Consider the following 17,725-nt stretch of genomic DNA (forward strand, 5'->3'; position numbering starts at 1 on the left):
AGGTTAATTACTAGATGTACATGAAAGGCTACAAAAATGGAATCTGTTCTAACCATAGTTATACAATTGACATGAAAATCTTTTCAAGTTGTCTGCTTTAAAAATGGACAGCAGGACTTTTGTAAAACCTGCTGGTATCAAAAACCACCCAGATGCATCCAGACCAAGATCAAGTCAAAAACCAGAGCATGGGAACAAACAAACCCAAGTGATTCTCCCTGTTTAGAACACATCCAGGAGCAGTCAGAACAAGGATGGGAAATAATTAGATCTTAAGTTAAAATACAAGTAGAGATGAGCTGAGAAAGGCAGACCAGAGACTTGAGAAATCTCCATTTTGGAGGAAAAAGACTCCCCTTGAAAATTTAGGCTTGCTGCTTGGGAGTGCTGCTCAACCCAGCAGTCACCTTTGAAAATCAAGTGGCTACTGTAGTTAGCAGTGCAGCTTCAGCTGCCATGACAAATGCTACTATTCCTGACTCTGATGATAAGGCCTTCGTAATCCTAGCTTTAGTTACATCCAGACTGGACTACTGAAATGCACTCTATTTGGTGCTTGCCTTGAAGAGTGTTTGGAAGTTACAGCCAGCACAGAATGCTGGATAACTGCTGCTCAAGGCCAGTTATTGGAATCACATGATTTCAAAATTACAGTAATTACATTAGCCTCCAATCTACTCCCAAGCCCAATTTAAGATGTTGGTTTTGACCACTGAAGTCCTAAATGCCCTGGGACCACGGTATCTGAAGGACTGTCTTCTGCCATATGTTCCTACCTGAGAACTAAGCTCACAAGGGTCGAACCCCCACTACCGTCTTAGCCAGGTTTCAGAACACAAACTAACCAGGTTTGAGGGATGACCTCCCTGGTCGAATCCCCACTACTGTCTTAGCCAGGTTTCAGAATGACAATAGTCTAGTTAGTTTAGGATGATTTTCCTCAAGTCGAATTTCACTGAGTCGTTTAGCCAGGTTTCAGAACACAAACGACCTCAAACCTGGTTAGTTTGTGTTCTGAAACCTGGCTAAGACGGTAGTGGGGATTCGACCGGGGAGGTCGTCCCTCAAACCTGGTTAGTTTGTGTTCTGAAACCTGGCTAAGACGGTAGTGGGGATTCGACCAAGGAGAGGCTCCCTGACTGAACAAGAGTTTATTTATTAAACAACCTCCACAACCTCTACATTTATTAAACAACCTCCACAAGGAAGTGCACCTGGAGAGAGATGACAGCATTTGATTAATTTCAGTTTTTCTGCCACCAGTTTTAAATTGTTGATTTTAAATTAGTGATTGTACATATTTTATGTGTTTTACTGCTATTTCTATTATAAACCACCATAAATTTATATAAGGTAGAAAAGTGGTTAACAAATTTTAAATAAATAAACATATGCCTATTACAACTGTAATGACTGAAAAGGGCTTCAGCCAGCTCAATATTTGCAAATAAGAAAAGGATCCCGAGTCAGAAACAACAGACGTTGATAAAAGAGTGTATGCAGTGAAGGATACATTTTAGTTCTACGTCTCTAAAGGTTATGGCCAGGATTTCAAGATTTGTGTAGCTAGTTGAGTGTACCCCTATAATTCCTTCATACTTCATGGCAATCTCCTTTTGAAACTCTAGTAAAACTATACATAATATAAGGATTCTATTATTAAAAGTGTTAGCTGTTTAAAAGTTAATATGCATTTATGTGGCCTACAATCCACCACCAATTTTCCATCAATTCCTATAACCTATATGTGATTTTGAATCCCTAGATTTATAATTTTAATATATATGCATGATAGATCCACAAACTTCTCTTAAAGTAAAGGGTGATGAATTTTGTTCAGACTTTTCTAACATCCTGTCAAAAGGCACAGGGATTTGCAATGCCCTGCATATTTTACATGATATAAATATTATGTTCCAACCCGCTCACATCCAAATCCATCTGTAAATGTCTTAGGTTTCCTTATGCACCAAAATTACTAAGGAAATAGCATATCACACACTTAGAGGATGGCAGAATAGTTTGCTTGGTATTCCAAGCACTAGATGGGGATTTCTCACAGCTTAAGAAATTAAAGAGCAAATTGGTGACTATTAGAAAGATAGAGATTGCTTTTGCTTTGTTCTCATTTTGTAGCAGTATAAATTTTATTCTTAGCAAATTCTGTTAAGTCATGTATAATGGGGACAGGGAGACCTGTACGATTCTCCTATGGAGCCAATATGACCAAGGCCATTCCTGCTCACTCCCCCCTCCCCTACATACACACACACACACACACACACACACACACACACACACACACACACACGTCCTGAGATGTTCCTAACCAATTAGGGAATGGAATTATGTGCCTGTACCGCCCATATGACAATGGTCTGGATTGCGCCTAACATTTCTCACTATGTATTTAATCGTTTGGCTAATGAGAACCTGTGTCCCACTGGAACACTGATGAAGCACAAAACACATCTCACATTATCCAGACAAATGTCTAACAAGGAAGGATGTGATTAGATGAAGCCATCTTAAGCATTTGCCTTTTAATAAGCTTTTCTAGATACTAAATTTCACTATTCCTATATTTCGTTGTTAAGAATGGATCTTTTTAGAGGAGCTGAATGAAATGTTCTTTCTATACTCTGTTCCAAATTCATATTAGTTTTTAATAAAGGAGCCACATTTCTTATTCTCACTTACATCAGTGCCCCTTCAGTGCTATACAAGTGCCAGGAGAGACCTGATATGTCTCTAGTTTTGTGGCACTCTAAAACTAGACTCCAAGTGCTTAGAACCTTTTCCACTATATGGTTGCATAAAGGGCTGGTTGAGTCCACTATAATGCAAAACAATTCTCAAAGGAAACTTTTTTATTCATGCAGCAACAATTGTTTCATTTATTTGTCATGAAAATAGATTAAATGAATTCAATGTTGCTTTTTTCAAACACACCGGATATTTGTCGGATATTACAACAGTGGATGGATAATTCTGACTATTGTTACTCTGTACATAGTTATGTTGCTATCCAGTTGATGAGTCTGGCTTTTAAATGTCTACTTAAAATTATACTCAAGGGGACAACAAAATTAAAAATGGATGCCTCCTATTACATCTAAGGTTAAATGGAGGAATCAACCTTAGTAGGCTTCGAGCTGGGAATGCTGATCTAGGATCCACGGGGTAACACCACTTTTGGTTATGTGGGTTTTTGAGACAGCCAGGGTTTTCCAGAGCCTCACTGCCTCGCTGCACTGCCTGGAAGACTTCAGGGGGTGGCGTGGCAGTGCAGCAGCAGCAGCAGCCCTTGCCACTCAAGCCCTCTGGATTGGGTTGTCAGACTTATGCACATTACCAAACCTAGCTGACAAAGCTATTTCTCATTGAAATCAGTGACAACATTTCTAAAAGTTCCCTTTGCCTTCATGGCAATGCCTGAAGGAAGAGGAGCTGCTGCTGAAGACAGAAGACAGGGTCCACTGCCATCTCACAACAAATAAAGCTTGATGAAACTTTCCAAAGACTTGCAAAAGCAAACCCCTGACCTGAGTTTTTGAAGAGACTTGAGCCTAAATTATGGTCATTACCAGACCGGGCAGGAAGACAGGTAGGACAAACCACATGCTTATTTGGTCAGAGGAGTGACCAAGGCTCCAGCTGTCTGCACTATGTAGACTGTTGGGAAAAACTGTCAGCTCCTACTGAAGGGGAGGCAAGTGTCTAACAGATTATTTTTGAGTTCCCCAAGTTTCCTCTTTCAAGGTACTCTCCTTGCCACAGCTTTGGCAGAACCATGTTTAAGAATGCATATGAATCTAATTTAAAAAGAAACAGTATTTATGACTTTCAGGAGATAGCTAATAGACTGCCACTACTACAGTCAAAACAGGAATGCATCATGAAGGTCATCTTGGAAAAGACAAGATGGAAGGACACTGAGATAACCAGAGTTGCTAAAATGTGGGATTGTTTTCTATGGAAGTAAAGTCATCATATGATTTGCTGCAGATGGTGAGACTTTACTTCGCTCAATAATCACACAACAATGACAGGCTGGAAAGGAATGGGCCGCAGCCCAGTTTATTAATATTCAATAACATAATCAACATGAACTATGTACAAAAGAGCTGGGCGGCAAACGGGTCGCACATCAGATCCCAATCTCCATTGGGAACTGACAGGAAGGGAAGCCCCAGAGATAACACTCCGGCTTCACCCTTCCCGCCCCTGCTGAGGAGACGGGCACCGGCTAAGCCCATGGCCGCCTATCGGCCCGCCCTCCTCTCCTTGCTTGCTGGGGTGTCGGGCACCGGCTAAGCCCTCGGCCGCCTATCGGCCCGACCCAACCCCACTCCCTGGGGTGTCGGGCAGCAGCCCGGTCTGCCGGCCTGCCAGCCTGCCCGCCCCACCCCCCGGCCCTTCCACAGGGCACAAGCCTGGGAGACCCAGCCGGAAGGCTCGTTTTCTCCCCAGATGTGCAACACCCGTTGCAAACCCACCAGGACTGCGACAGTAAGGACCACAACCCCCCAACCCCTAAAACAATAGGGAGGGTGGGTGGGCCACGCCTTGCTGGGTCTCGCCGCCGGGAAGGGCGCGGACCGGGAGAGGCGTCCTTATATATCCCGGCTCCTCCAGCCTTTATGGCTGGGAGCCAATCATTGCACCCGGTTCTGCAGCATGCCGCCAAGCCATGCATGCCCCTTATTTTGCTACGTTGCTCACCCCGGCAGCAATGGCTGCCCCCGGTTATTCGGGTGCATCTAATTAACAGAACTGTAGGCACCTCAGATGGAAAACCTGCCCCATAGTGTCTCTCCCCACAACAGGGACAATTCAACAGCTTGGGGTCAACTACATGGTACCAAAAAAGGCTGAAATTGCCTGGTTGTATCAGTTAAGTAGACAACTTCTAAGGAAGAATGTAGAGCTCCACACTGGTCTAGTTATGTTATACCATATCCGTTCCTTAAAGTTTGTTTTGGTCCCAGCTATTGGTATCCAGCCTTCTTTTCCATACTACTTATAACCCATTGCTTCTAGAACAGCCAATGCTAAATTACAACTATTTGGGCAGAATGTAATCCTTCAAGATATATTTATCATATAAAAAAATTTCTGACTAAAAATGCAAAGGAAATCTATTGCTTAACTCTTTGAAAAGGGTTGCTATTTATACTTATGCTGAAAAGCAAATATTTATTGGAACAATATGGAGTATCTTGAATAAATTATCTTGCAGAGGCTGAAATGCAGGTTATAAAATGATCCACTTTCTTAACTGGCAAATAACCCAGAGTCCATCAGGATTGGAATGATGCCTACTCATTTTATCTGAAGTCAGTCATTTGTAAGCATCCTTGGATCTAGATACAGTTAATTGCCAAACCAATAGACTATAATCGAATCAAATTTTCTAAAGTATTCCATGGATGTGCTGAGTTCTTAAATAGCCAAGATTAAATGGTGTAGTTAAAGCTAAATTTAACCTACAATGTCATCTTATATTATCATATAAAACTAATGAAAATACTATTGTTGAAATAGAGGCTCTTGAAAATGCCATAATGAATTAACTTCATAATAGGGGGAAGTTCTCAGCATTTTTGTTCATATAACAATCCTTTATATTGATGATGTTGGGGTCTTCTACATAACAATGATTTCCTGTAGTTTTCCTGTTACTGCTGCCCCTGCCAATACAGAACAATAGCAATATGGCTTCCAGGTGGTGGGTTTACTGACACTTTCTCCATCCTGCTTCTCCACAGCTGCCATTTTACCCCTCCCACACACCACAGAACCATTTTTTTCTTTTACAAGAATCAGCAATAGCTAGATAGCAATAGCACTGTAAAGTTACAGTGAGCACTTGTTAGCATCTGAGGGTGAGAGCCTCATCCCCAAACCTAGTTCAGCCAGTAGAAGGTCCCAGGTAGGCAACACAGGCCCCCAACAGCAGCTGCAGTGATCCCTGATGAAAGCGCTGCCAGGAAACAGGCAAGGAAGGGTGGAAAAGATGCAGCATAAACAGAAGGCGGAGCTCTGCAACCAAGTCACATCTGCAGGCAATCCTATAGATGAGACTGGCAGTGTTGGCCCTCTTAGTAGGCCCTCTTAGTAAGTCAACACAGACCACAGGCCCTATAAAACAGCAGAGTAAGGAGAGTTGCAGGAGGCCTGGTCCAGAAATCCAACCACCTTTGTTACTCACACCAAGCAGGAACATACCTTAATTCTTGGGACTTCAAAGGAATTTATGTGTGTGGTACCCACAGGAAATATTTAAAAGGCAGGAAGCAATGTAGTCAAGAAGGATAGGCCAGACCTCTGCAACAGTCAGAGGGGGGAGTTGAACCAGGCCAGGGTGAGCCAAAGGCATATCTAGAGAAAATAGAGCCCAGGGGAAAATCTGAGTTTTCCACCCCTGTGCATCCCAGGCTCCATTTTCCCTAGATACACCTCTGCAGAATGTCAGGGTGGGGGCAGGCCCAGCCCCCCCCCCCCGGCTCCCTTGCACCTCCTGCTTCAGCCTGGAGTGGCCCAGCCACAGAGCCCAGGAAGCAGCCCTGTGGCAGGCATCAGCCGAAAGACAGAGGCTGCGGGCCTCAACCCTGCCTGCCTGCCTGCCTGCCTGCCACAGAGTGGCAGGGCCCCCTAGTCAGGCTGGAGCCCATAGGGAGGGCCTCAACTGCCCAAGCAGCCTGACTGATGGACCCCATGGGAAGCAGCTGCTCCACAGGCAGGCAGGGAGGGTCGAGGCCTGCAGCCTCTGTCACTCAATCAGCGGCTGCCACAGGCCTCTTGTGGGCTGTTTCCTGGGCTCTGTGACTGTGGCTGCTCAGGGCCAAAGCAGGAGGCGTGAGGGAGTTGGGGGTTGTGCCTTCCCCCATCATTCCATATTCAGGTTTGACCAAGGCAATGAGGGAGGTGGAGGAGACACAGGTCAGGGGGCTTCCCATGGGCTCCCTGGTTGACCAGCCAGAAGGGGACTCAGCCACAGGGAAGCCCCTGTCAGCCTTTTCCCCTCATGGCCAGAGCGGCCCCACAGCCACTGCCACTCCCGCCACGCAGAGGGGCTTGGCCACGTGGGGGGGCTATTTTCCCCTCCCCATGTGACTAAATGTCCTGTGCCCAGGGACATGTGACCCCACATGTCCCCGTGGGCAGTATGCAACTAGCACCCATGCCCCCCCCCCCCGTTGTCTCAGACTATGCAGCCTTCCAGGAGCTGGAGCCTGACAGTTAATGCTATAGCAAATTAGCTCTTGCTGATTTTTCAGCAGCATGGGGGAGGAATTTAGCTGTGTTAAGGCAGGAAACACTGAATCAAACATGTTTTGAGAAAGCAAGGTAAAAACCACAGAAAGACAATGGATGTGCAAGGATGCTATGTAGTCAATAATCAATAATCTGCTGCAGTTGAAAGCTCAAAATGAAGATAGAATGTATATATGGAAGATAACATTAGTATGCATCCTATTGAGTTCCTGTCTACAGAAAACCATCCCTTCCTATTATAATACAGTTAATGATCTCCCAGCTCTGCACTAGATTATATTGTGCCACTGTTTACATCAGGGATTCCCAACCTTTTTTAGTTTTCAGGCAGATTTGGAATTCTGATGTGGCATGCTAAGCACAGCAAGAAAATGGTTGCCACAAAATGACTGCTGAAGGGGACAGAGCTGGACAGAAAATTATTGCCACAGCTTAACACAGTGCAGAACTTTGTGTTGTTATGGCAGCTGCTGTCAAAGCAACATTTTAAACAAATCTGCCCAGCCAATCAAATCAAATCTATTTATCAGTCAATTCTGTTCAGGTACATTACATTGAGAGCTGTTGGACGAACTTCCAAATAAACTGGTACACAGAGACTGTGAAAAGATAGGATTTGGATCCCAAAGAGAACTTCCTTTCAGAAGCTGGGTTGGATCATTCTTAAACAGGGCAAGAATACACACACTGAAAAAAAGTTATTATCAGGAGGAACTGGTCACAAGTACCTTATGCAATTTTTTTTTTAACAAAAACACATTTTTAAGTAGGAGACATGCAATGACTATTCCTACAGAATTCCACTACTTCCAATAAAACATTGCACTACTTTATCTGAAGATGATGCATTGGCACTATTGATGCTCTGATGTCAGTTTTGCTTTGAAATATAATAGATTCTAGCATCTGATGAGTAACTTCAAGCTGTTATACTTCTGATCACAAGAGAGATGGTAAATTCAAGACATCTAATAGTTCAGTTTTCAACAACGAAATTCAGCTTTCTTTGAAAGCTGAAACATCTGTAAGGATAAGGCTCATAATGTACCTTGTACAGAAGTTGTCATGGGCACAATTGAGAAGAGCTCAGATGTCTCAGATTTCTTGATGGCCTCTCTCCACTCCCCAAATTCTGCCCTCACAGGCACTGTCCCCAAATCTCCAGGAATTTCCCAAACCAGAGCTGGCAACCTTAATCCAAGCTTTATCTAGTTGTTAAAAAGGTATACAAATACGGATCACAATGAAAGTTCACATACACTACATTTTTGACAACTTAATTTTTGACTATATGCAAGAACAAGCCTTTAAATGCTGCCCCATGTGCCTCACCATCACTGTAACCCCAAATAGTAATAGTGATGTATCCATACGGGTGGGGAGGTTCTTTCTCCTTGTGCATAAATTCACTAGCAGATAAAAACACTGAAACACATTCAGTTGTCTGATATTAAAAGTATGTAAAAATGAACTTCCCCAGAAACTACAGACCTTCAGCTAAAGTCATCAAAAGAGAACTGAAATGAATCTTAAACTAATGACCTGGAACATAGTATTTTTGCATTGTTCACAGCATATTATTTGTCCACAGGAGACCAATCCAAATTAAGCTTCATATGTCTTATACTCTGCTTCACCATGTTATGACACTCACAGCCTACAACCTGCATTGTAATCAGACCATGCATCATCTGATCGCATTTCAGCACAAATAACGAAATAAAAAACAAGAAAAGTCTTACATAAGACTGTCTTCATTCAAGACACTTACGTCCATGGCTTTGACTCCATTTTATCTGCTATCAGTCACATCAAAGCAAAAGCATTTTCCCTCGGAAGAATAATGAGGACTATGGAAGAAACATTTTCTATTTGCCAGGTTACTTTCTGCTTGGTGTAAAGTAACAGCCGGCTTATTAGACCTGATACTGATCCTCCCTAGAGGATTCCAGTGAGCATGTCAGAGGTACAGGTCAAAAGAACTAAGAAACTAAATGAAAACAGGAAGAAGAGATAAAATAGGGTTAAAAAAACCTGGAAAAAAATATAGTATCAATGTTTTTTATTGATTCCTTTCCTAGTGCTTTAGCTGCTGGTTAAAACACGTTCACGTTCACGGTATGCTCTTCTGACAGCATAGCTTCTGTAAGTATGCACTTTGTGGGTTTGTTACTTCCTTATTTGTGAAAGTGATTTATGGATACAGTAAAAGAGACATTAATGTTTAATGCGGTTTATCATTTTCTTGTTGAAATGAGAACTAAAAGATTGAAACAGAAAGTCACTAAAGGAAAAGCTAGCTAGGTGAAAAGCGCTACCCTGCTTTCATCTCTTTTGAAGCTGTAGTATTCAAACAAAAGAATTTCAACAGAAGGGGACACTCCTTTCTAGCAACACATCTTTTATTATTGTAAATGGAATGTAGGAGTCATGTGTCTTGTTACCGCCATGTGTGACTTCTCCATAAAACATGGCTTATCCAAGGACTGATTTTTCTAAATGCCACAACCCAGAACACAAAGTAGGTTTATCATGATCACACACACCCCTTGGTCTAACCTTCTTCCTTTCCCATGTAGTGACAGTGAAAATCTTTCTGGTAAAGGGACACTTCAATCAAAGTTTAATTTTTGTTGTCATATCCAAATGCAAGAGCCCCAACAAAATGGAGTTTACTTCTACCCACAAACTTAATGCAGGCTCTGTGGCCATTTCCGCACAGAGGCGGAAGGGGTCAGGTCGGTGTAATCCACGCCGACCCGACCTCTCTAGGACCGTTTGCATGGACAGTCCCAGAATTGGCCGAGATGACGGCGCAGAGCTGCGCCGTCGTCAGAGCGACTTACCAGTCCTGCGGCCCAGGTTTGGAAATACCTAGATGAAGGCAGGGTTTAGGGAGGAAGGCAGAGTTTAGGGAGGGGAGGGACTTAAATGGGGTATCATGCCATAGTGTCCACCTTCCAAAGCAGATGAACTGACCTCTGTCGCCTGAAGATTAGTTGTGATTCCAGGAAATCTCCAATCACTACCTGGAAGTTGGAAGCCCTAATAAGGACAATGAAGGAAGGATAAGAGGAGAAAACAAACAAGATGTGTTTCTATCCTTCATGAAGAAACAGAGGACTGTCAAAACAAATGAAATTGCTTGTGCCATTTTCATCAGAACACATTCCATAGAAAGGAGGATCTCTTCCACAGCAGACAGAAAGGAACTCTAGTGAAAGATGACTTAGTGGCAGGAAAGTGTTTATCTGAGTTAAAGGGATGCTCTCTTGAATCCTTGCAACGAACAAGATGTAACAATCTATATATATGTAACCAGCCTGGTATATTTTCCCCTTCAGTCGTATCCGACCCTGGGGTACCACTGCCAGCAGTGATTTCATAGGCAAGCCATTTTTGTGGGGTAGTTTCCCATTCATGCATTCTTTTCTTGACCTGTGCTTTATGGCTTTTCATGCTTTGTAGCGTAGGCCTCCCCTGTCTTGCCTGTCCCATGAGAAAAGAGTTACAATTGTTTTCTTGTTGTAAACAGGAGACCAGGTAGCTCCTCTGCTATCTGCTGCTGATCTTGGGGTAGTCTCAGTTCCAGAGGCTGTCTCTGGGAAGTTGGGAGGGGGGAATCTTGGGGAATATATGGGACCTCAAAAGCCAGCTTCGTTATAACTGGCTTTGCCAAGTATGGTGCTTGAATACCTCATCAATAAATGCTGCTAATTATTACTTTGGCGTTTGTTTGTTGGCTTAAGGTTCCGATACCTAACACTTAGGAAGCAAACCCTAGTCCACATTATTAGTACCACCTAGGGTTGACAGTTATCCCTGGCTACTGGCAAGAAGTGGGTGAAAGGGCTTATCAGCCATTAATTGAGGTTTTCGCCTGGTTGCCATTGGTCTGGTTGCCATTGGTCATGAATCATACCGGCAGAGGCTCGGGGACTTGGCAGCAGGTGACCCAAGCGGGCACCACAGTGGCAGGCAGGCCCAGGAGCACAGGATCTGGCCTGCCACCAAGGCACCAGTCCAAACCACCACCTTCCAAGCCCCACCCCCTGATCCCCCCCTTCCCTGGCCTCCCTGCTGGCTCACGTAAGTGGTACATGGGGGGTTGGACGGGGGGGCGTGGGGAGCCAGTCAAGCCCCCAGGAGCCATTTAGGCCCAGTACACCACTGCCCAACTGTGAATGCCTGCATACTTCAAGATTGTTTAGAGTTTTGCAAGTCTAATGCATTCTGGACTGCAGTTTCCATGTCTTCTGTAATGTTTAGGGCCAGTACAAGATTCTGGATTTACTGGATTCTGTCAGTAAACCTTTCTAAATCCTCTCATCATGGATGACACAGAACAGTCTATTTCTCAGCATGGCATTGAAGATACCCCAAAACCACAATGCTTCGAGAATCAACATAATTCTGCTACAAAAAGAGCTATGGGCGTTCCAGGTGGACGTAAAATAATATTATTTCTTTTTAATTTTCATCTGTCATATCATTAGCAATGATGTACTGAGAGAGTCTTTATGTATACTGAATCTAGTCTTCTATATCCAAATCAAACTCCTTAATGATCCCATAAGTAACTATTCTGTGTCCCATAACAGCTATATTGTTACTTACAGAATGTTAAGATACTGGCCAGTGTAATGTAGGAGATCCAGACCAGCCAAGTAGAGTGGGTATAACTATATTTATTGCTGATGAACAATATAAGGCCTCAGCCAGGTCTCTATCTAAGAACAGCCCAAAAAAAGGCACAACTTCCCCAATAATCACCAAAATAGGTCACTTGATGGTAACACTGAACATACACTACAGAATGAATCCAGGTTTTACTAAAAAAAACAAATTCGACTCTTACCTGTCCTTTGTTTTCCCTTGTGTTATTTTGGGGGTGGGAGCAGGAATGAGAATAGGAAATGCTGGCTGTGAGCTGCAGAAAATAAGTCAAAGGGCTGTTTTGTGTGTGTGTTGTTAAACTGAAGATGCCAAAACAAAACACACCATTCTTTTTGTAAAAACCACACAGACAAATTTCTGGACAAATCAGCATCAACCTGCAGATAATTTAATTCATATGTTAGCAGGAAGTTTCACTTGGCAAAAGAGCAGTGTGCCTCTTCAGTCAAAACACAACGGATGAGCTAGAGAGCCTGTTAATGTAATTCTCCCCCTTCCCCCTTGCCCCTTTTTTTGAAGAGGGGAGAAACTGGAGGCATTTGCTTGAAGGCATTGATGCATTACATCACCTGTGATGAGGTAGAAGGATGGGTTCCTTTCTCCTCCAGCCTCATCATTGTCTCTTAACAAAGCTCTAGTTTATCATTTGCTAGTTTAACAAGTACTAGGGTCAAGCCACTGGAACTTTTTAATTTGTTTCTCCCTGTAACTATGTGTATGTGTGAAACAGAAAGACTCTGAACAGAGGGCACGCTGTATCCATGAACATAACCCAGCATTATACAGGCTACCAGATGTTGCCACGGCAACACACAATGGAATGTTTTCAAACAGAATCTAAGACATGCTCAACTCTCAATTCTGCTTTTGTTTAAAAAAATCTTCACAATTCAATACCAAATACTTTTTAAACAAATGAGTGCCATACTAGGATTTTTATAATGTGAGTAATTTCTGTTAACAGTCTGCTTTTTAGATACTCCAAAACAATACAGTAATTGTTTCTAATTCAATTTTGAGCTGACCAGCAATAAATTAAATTTTGCTAAGGGTAGATACAGACAAGACCTATGATGATACATTTGCTGTGTTTTATTAATTTCAGAATCCAAGGTTTATACTCAATTGGGTATAGTGTTGTCAGTTTTCAAGCTTTGATCATAAAATTCAGGTTTCAGAATTGATTCACAAAGTAAAACCTCAGCTAACTGAACCTGATGAGTTCTTAAAAGGCCCTTGTTCTCCTGCTACCACTTGTGGCAAGGCAGACCTCTACAAGAAGCAACGCCTTCTTAGTTGTGATACCACTGATGTCGAATGCCCTCCCCAGCCACTGATACGGTGCCATGTGAATTTAATTTCTGAAGCTGGTGAAAACATATTTGCTCACTCAGACCCTTGACCTATTTGTTGGTTGGGACATTAATTTCTTAAAAATATATATAATATTGTTTTTATATTGGTTTATACTGTAAGCTGACCTAGAACCTTTGGAGCAGGGTTGAATTAATTTTAATTTTGTGTGAAGTGAATAGTATATCAGAGTATACACATGACTAGGCTTGACAGACCTCTTGCTATGGTGGGAGGCTTCCTACTGGCAAGCCACATTGCCCATCACTTCTCCAAGCTGCAATGGGGAAAAAATTAACAGTAAAATCCATACGTGACATGGGAAAGCTCTGGGAAACACTGGAAGCCCTGTGATTTTGCCATAGAATTTTCAAGTTATACCCTCAGTATCCATGGCCCCACCCATCAATTAAAACCTAAAACTTAAGTTCATTTTTATTACATAATAAGTAGCATAAAGTAACCAAGTGGCCAAGTTAACAAACTTACCAAGCCTAAGTGGAAATATAACAACACATACATTCCTCTTGATATGTGTGGTCACTATTTTTGTGTGAACTGAGCAACATTTATGTGTTTCAGCTGCAGTACGTTTTATCAGAAACCAGATTGAAAAAAAACACACTGGAGAAGCATGCACTTTGCCTTTTTCAATACACTCATTTTGTGTATCAGAGGATATCATGTATACAATGTTAAGATTGTAATGACTGAACAGAGTAACACTGCTGCTTATTTTGTATAGTGCAACACTTGCACTTTGGACCCAATTGCTCTCTCACTAAGATGTTAATAAGCAGTAAACTGGTAAGTCATTGATTTTCATATTTTGCACTAGAAACATTGTACTGGTGCAACAGAGCACTCTTTTTCCTATTTATTTATTACAGCTTTTTCCTCTGACATCTCCAGCCTTGCATAGTGCATCTGCAAGGCTTAGGGTTGCCCACTAAATGTTGGCAACCAGTAAGAACATTTGGTGAGTGCAGAGCAATGTCACACAACATCATGATGTCACGATTGACGTAGGTATACATTTTTATGGGGGGGGGGGTGAGGCCACGCACCCACCTGCCTCTGGGGGCATGGCCATGCCTCCTCAAGCCCCACCCCCAGCCTAATTGCTTATAAAAGCAGCTCTCTGAGGCAAGGGATGGCAGACTCCCATGACCTGCACGCCCCACCTCCCCCACCGGCTGGGCTCCCAGCTGGCAGCCAGCAGTCCCTTCTCTCTCCCCTCCAGGCAGAGGGGTAGCTAGGGAAAATGGAGCTCAGTGCAAAATGTGAGGTTTGCCACCCCCCTCCCCATGGGCGACTGCTGTGATGCTGTAATCCACCCCCAAACAGTGTCACTTTCAATGGTGTTTAAATTAGGGAGCCCAGATTCTCCTTCTAAATCCACTTTAATGGGAGAATCTGAGGTCCCCAGATAAAACAATATTGAAAGCGATGCTGTTTTGGGGTGGATTCTCCCCCACCCTGAAACAACATCACTTTCAATGTTTAAACTGGAGACCTCAGATTCTCCCTTTAAGTCCATGCCAAAGGGGGTGGATTTAAAAAGAGAATCTGGGAAAATTTGGGGGGTGCCTGCTGTCATGGGTACAATTGTTCAGCTAGAAGCACCAAACTTTCAGGGTATCTTTGGGAAACTCTCCTGATGATACCATCCAGGTTTGGTGAAGTTTGGTTCAGGGGGTCCAAAATTATGGACTCTCAAAGGTGTAGCCCCCATCTCCTATTAGCTTCCATTGGAAACAATTGGGGATAGAGGCACCAGCTTTGGGAGTCCATAACTTTGTACCCCCTGGACCAACCTTCACCAAACCGGAGTGGTATCAGCAGCAGACTATTCTGATGATACCACCTAGATGTGGTGAAGTTTGATTCAGGGGGTCCAAAGATATGGACCCTCAAGTGGGTAGACCCATCTACTATTAGCTCCCATTGGAAACAATGGGGGATGGAGCACTCCTTTTGGGGGTCCATAACTTTGGACCCCCTGAACCAAACTTCACTAAACTTGGCTGGTATCATCAGGAGTGTCACCTGACAATAGCCTGAAATTTTGGTGCTGCTAGCCTAAAAACTGCGCCTCTGCAGGCCAAAAACCGAAAAAACACTTTAAAAATACAAAAACCCACAAAAGGGGAGGCGGAGCTTCGGACATGCAATGTGGGGGTCTGAACCCAAGAAACCCCCCCTTACCTACATCCTTGGAGGTCACTCCCAGTTTGTACCCAGAAGTGATGTTGTGACATTCTAGGAATTCTCTCCTCTTTTTATGTGTCTTTACCATACAGATGAGTAATTCATAGACCATCAGTTTCTATCCCTTTCCCAGTTTCCACTGAATACTAGAGTGATGGTAGGCCCCTATGTCATATAACATTCTGAACAGAAATATAAGTTGCTCATATTTTTAACACTTTAAAATTAATGTAATTACTTGTAGTTTGATTTAAAATAGAATGGATTACAGTATCTTTTGCTATTGTGATATATCACGTCAAAGTACAAGAGACAATTAGGGCAAAATAAATTCCACTGACTCAAACAACAAAAAATGTAAGCATGTGCTTAATTCTTCTGTTGAATTAAACAGGATTTTACAGTGTTCAGTATAAAATATGAGAAGATAAAATTAATATTTTACTTATTCAAGAATAATGAGTCATTTTCTCATTTTTCCGTATTAGTAAAAAAAAGTTTGTTAGCAACTTATAAAATATACCATGTAAAATATTAAGGAAACTGTTTACTCTTAGGACTTTCTTTTAGTAAATTTTGTAAAAGCAATAGGGATCCTAAGCATCTGACAGAATAGACAACCGAACACTTTTAGAGAAACATTATATAGTAAGCAAAAGTCTTTGTGGTTAAAAATACAAATTCTGATTTATTGTTATAGAAAAACTGAGACATAATACTGCACAGCATTTTTCAAGCCTGGTAAAGTAAAATGAGTTCACCCTCACAATCACTCTTAAGTCTTTGTGAAAACTATGGTTATGTCACAGACATGGTACAAATACATTATCCTGATGCTCCACAGATCGTTGAAGCATTTGGCAGGGGATTTGTTACTGTTTGTTTCACTTAATTGGCCAAAATAGCTTTGCTATGCTTCAAATGCATGCAGTCAGTGCTACCAGCAGAGTTGAGGAGGGAGGATTCAGTAAAAAGATGTGCAGTAGATGACTCGGGGGCACAAACATTTCAAACTTTGATAATTATTTCTACTGATTTCTGCCACTTGACTGTATAGAAAAGCAGTGATTACTGAAATGGCGAAAGAATGATCAAGAGGGATAGTTGAAGAGTAACCACGATACCTTGGAATTGCCATTTTACTGCCGAGATTATCAGTGGAATTTTCTTAGCCTGCTCCAGCTATACATTTTTAAAGGCTTTAAGATGAACTAACCTCTCCACTGAAAACAAAACAAGTTAATACTCACCCAGTTAAATGACAGTGTGCTCTGGGACTATGAGGAAGCTGAGAAGATACGATGACCAAATGATAAGTCACAGAAAACTTGAGGATAAAGCAAACAGACAAAAACAGAAACACTGTATCCCCTGTCTGCATTCACTTGCCTGAATATTCTTGAACACTAAATGCACTGCACAAAAAGTCACTTTCAGCACAGAAAGTACATCCTCCTGTCAGTCAAACACTACATAGTTTCAACCAGGCATTCATCCAAAAAGACATGGAGTTATTCTATTTTTGTCTCCCATTGCAATGGAAACATTTTTACAGATTTGTGGCAAGGGCTTGAATTTGTATGGTGGTCAGTTAGGAGAAGTGTAATTGAAGGCTCTGTTAAGGTGAAACCAGCCAAAGATAAAAAGGAACAGAGCACATTTTGAAGACAAGTAAGGATGCAATGTTTTTGAAAGGCCCAAAAAATTAAGAGTTAAAACTAAAATGCCAAATATGTTGCATTAGAAGACATCTGTAAATGCAATTTGATAACAGTCTTTTAACATTTCTGTTAAATTACTCAGAGTAATACATTTTGGATTCTGATTATTTTTACATTGATATAATTTTACCATATGTTATTAAGACATATGCAGAAACATAAATGTATTTTACTACCAAAATATATTATTTGTTGCTGCACAGCTACTCCAAAGTTTTCCTTCATTGCCATTCCCCAACAAAATACCATAAAGAAAATTCTGACCACACCCATTAGCAGGTTCATCAGAAAGATTTGAGGTGAAATTAAATAACTGACAGCCCTATTCAAAGAGGGGGGGAGAATCTGCTCGTGGGAGTGGTGAATAGCCCGTCCAGCAGATTTGCCCTGGCAGAAGAGCAAAACTGCCCTCAACAGCAGTGGGACACAGCACAAGACACTGAGGCAACAATCCTGCACCTCTGCCCCCAGTGCAGCAGGAG

General features: G+C 42.3%; 1 protein-coding gene across 1 annotated transcript in view; it reads right to left on the reverse strand.

Moving 5' to 3' along the window:
• The window catches only part of INSC (INSC spindle orientation adaptor protein), a 202,494-nt gene extending 185,611 nt beyond the window's left edge, over positions 1–16,883 (reverse strand). Inside the window, exons 1-2 of the mRNA XM_048486732.1 lie at positions 16,773–16,883; positions 12,140–12,211 (exon numbers count right to left, since the gene is read on the reverse strand). The gene's annotated coding sequence lies outside the window, so the exon portion shown is untranslated. The remainder of the gene's footprint in view (positions 1–12,139; positions 12,212–16,772) is intronic.
• Between the last annotated feature and the right edge of the window lie 842 nt (positions 16,884–17,725).

Source organism: Sphaerodactylus townsendi, linkage group LG02 (genome assembly GCF_021028975.2).
Source record: "Sphaerodactylus townsendi isolate TG3544 linkage group LG02, MPM_Stown_v2.3, whole genome shotgun sequence".
Classification (NCBI taxonomy): Eukaryota; Metazoa; Chordata; class Lepidosauria; order Squamata; family Sphaerodactylidae; genus Sphaerodactylus; species Sphaerodactylus townsendi.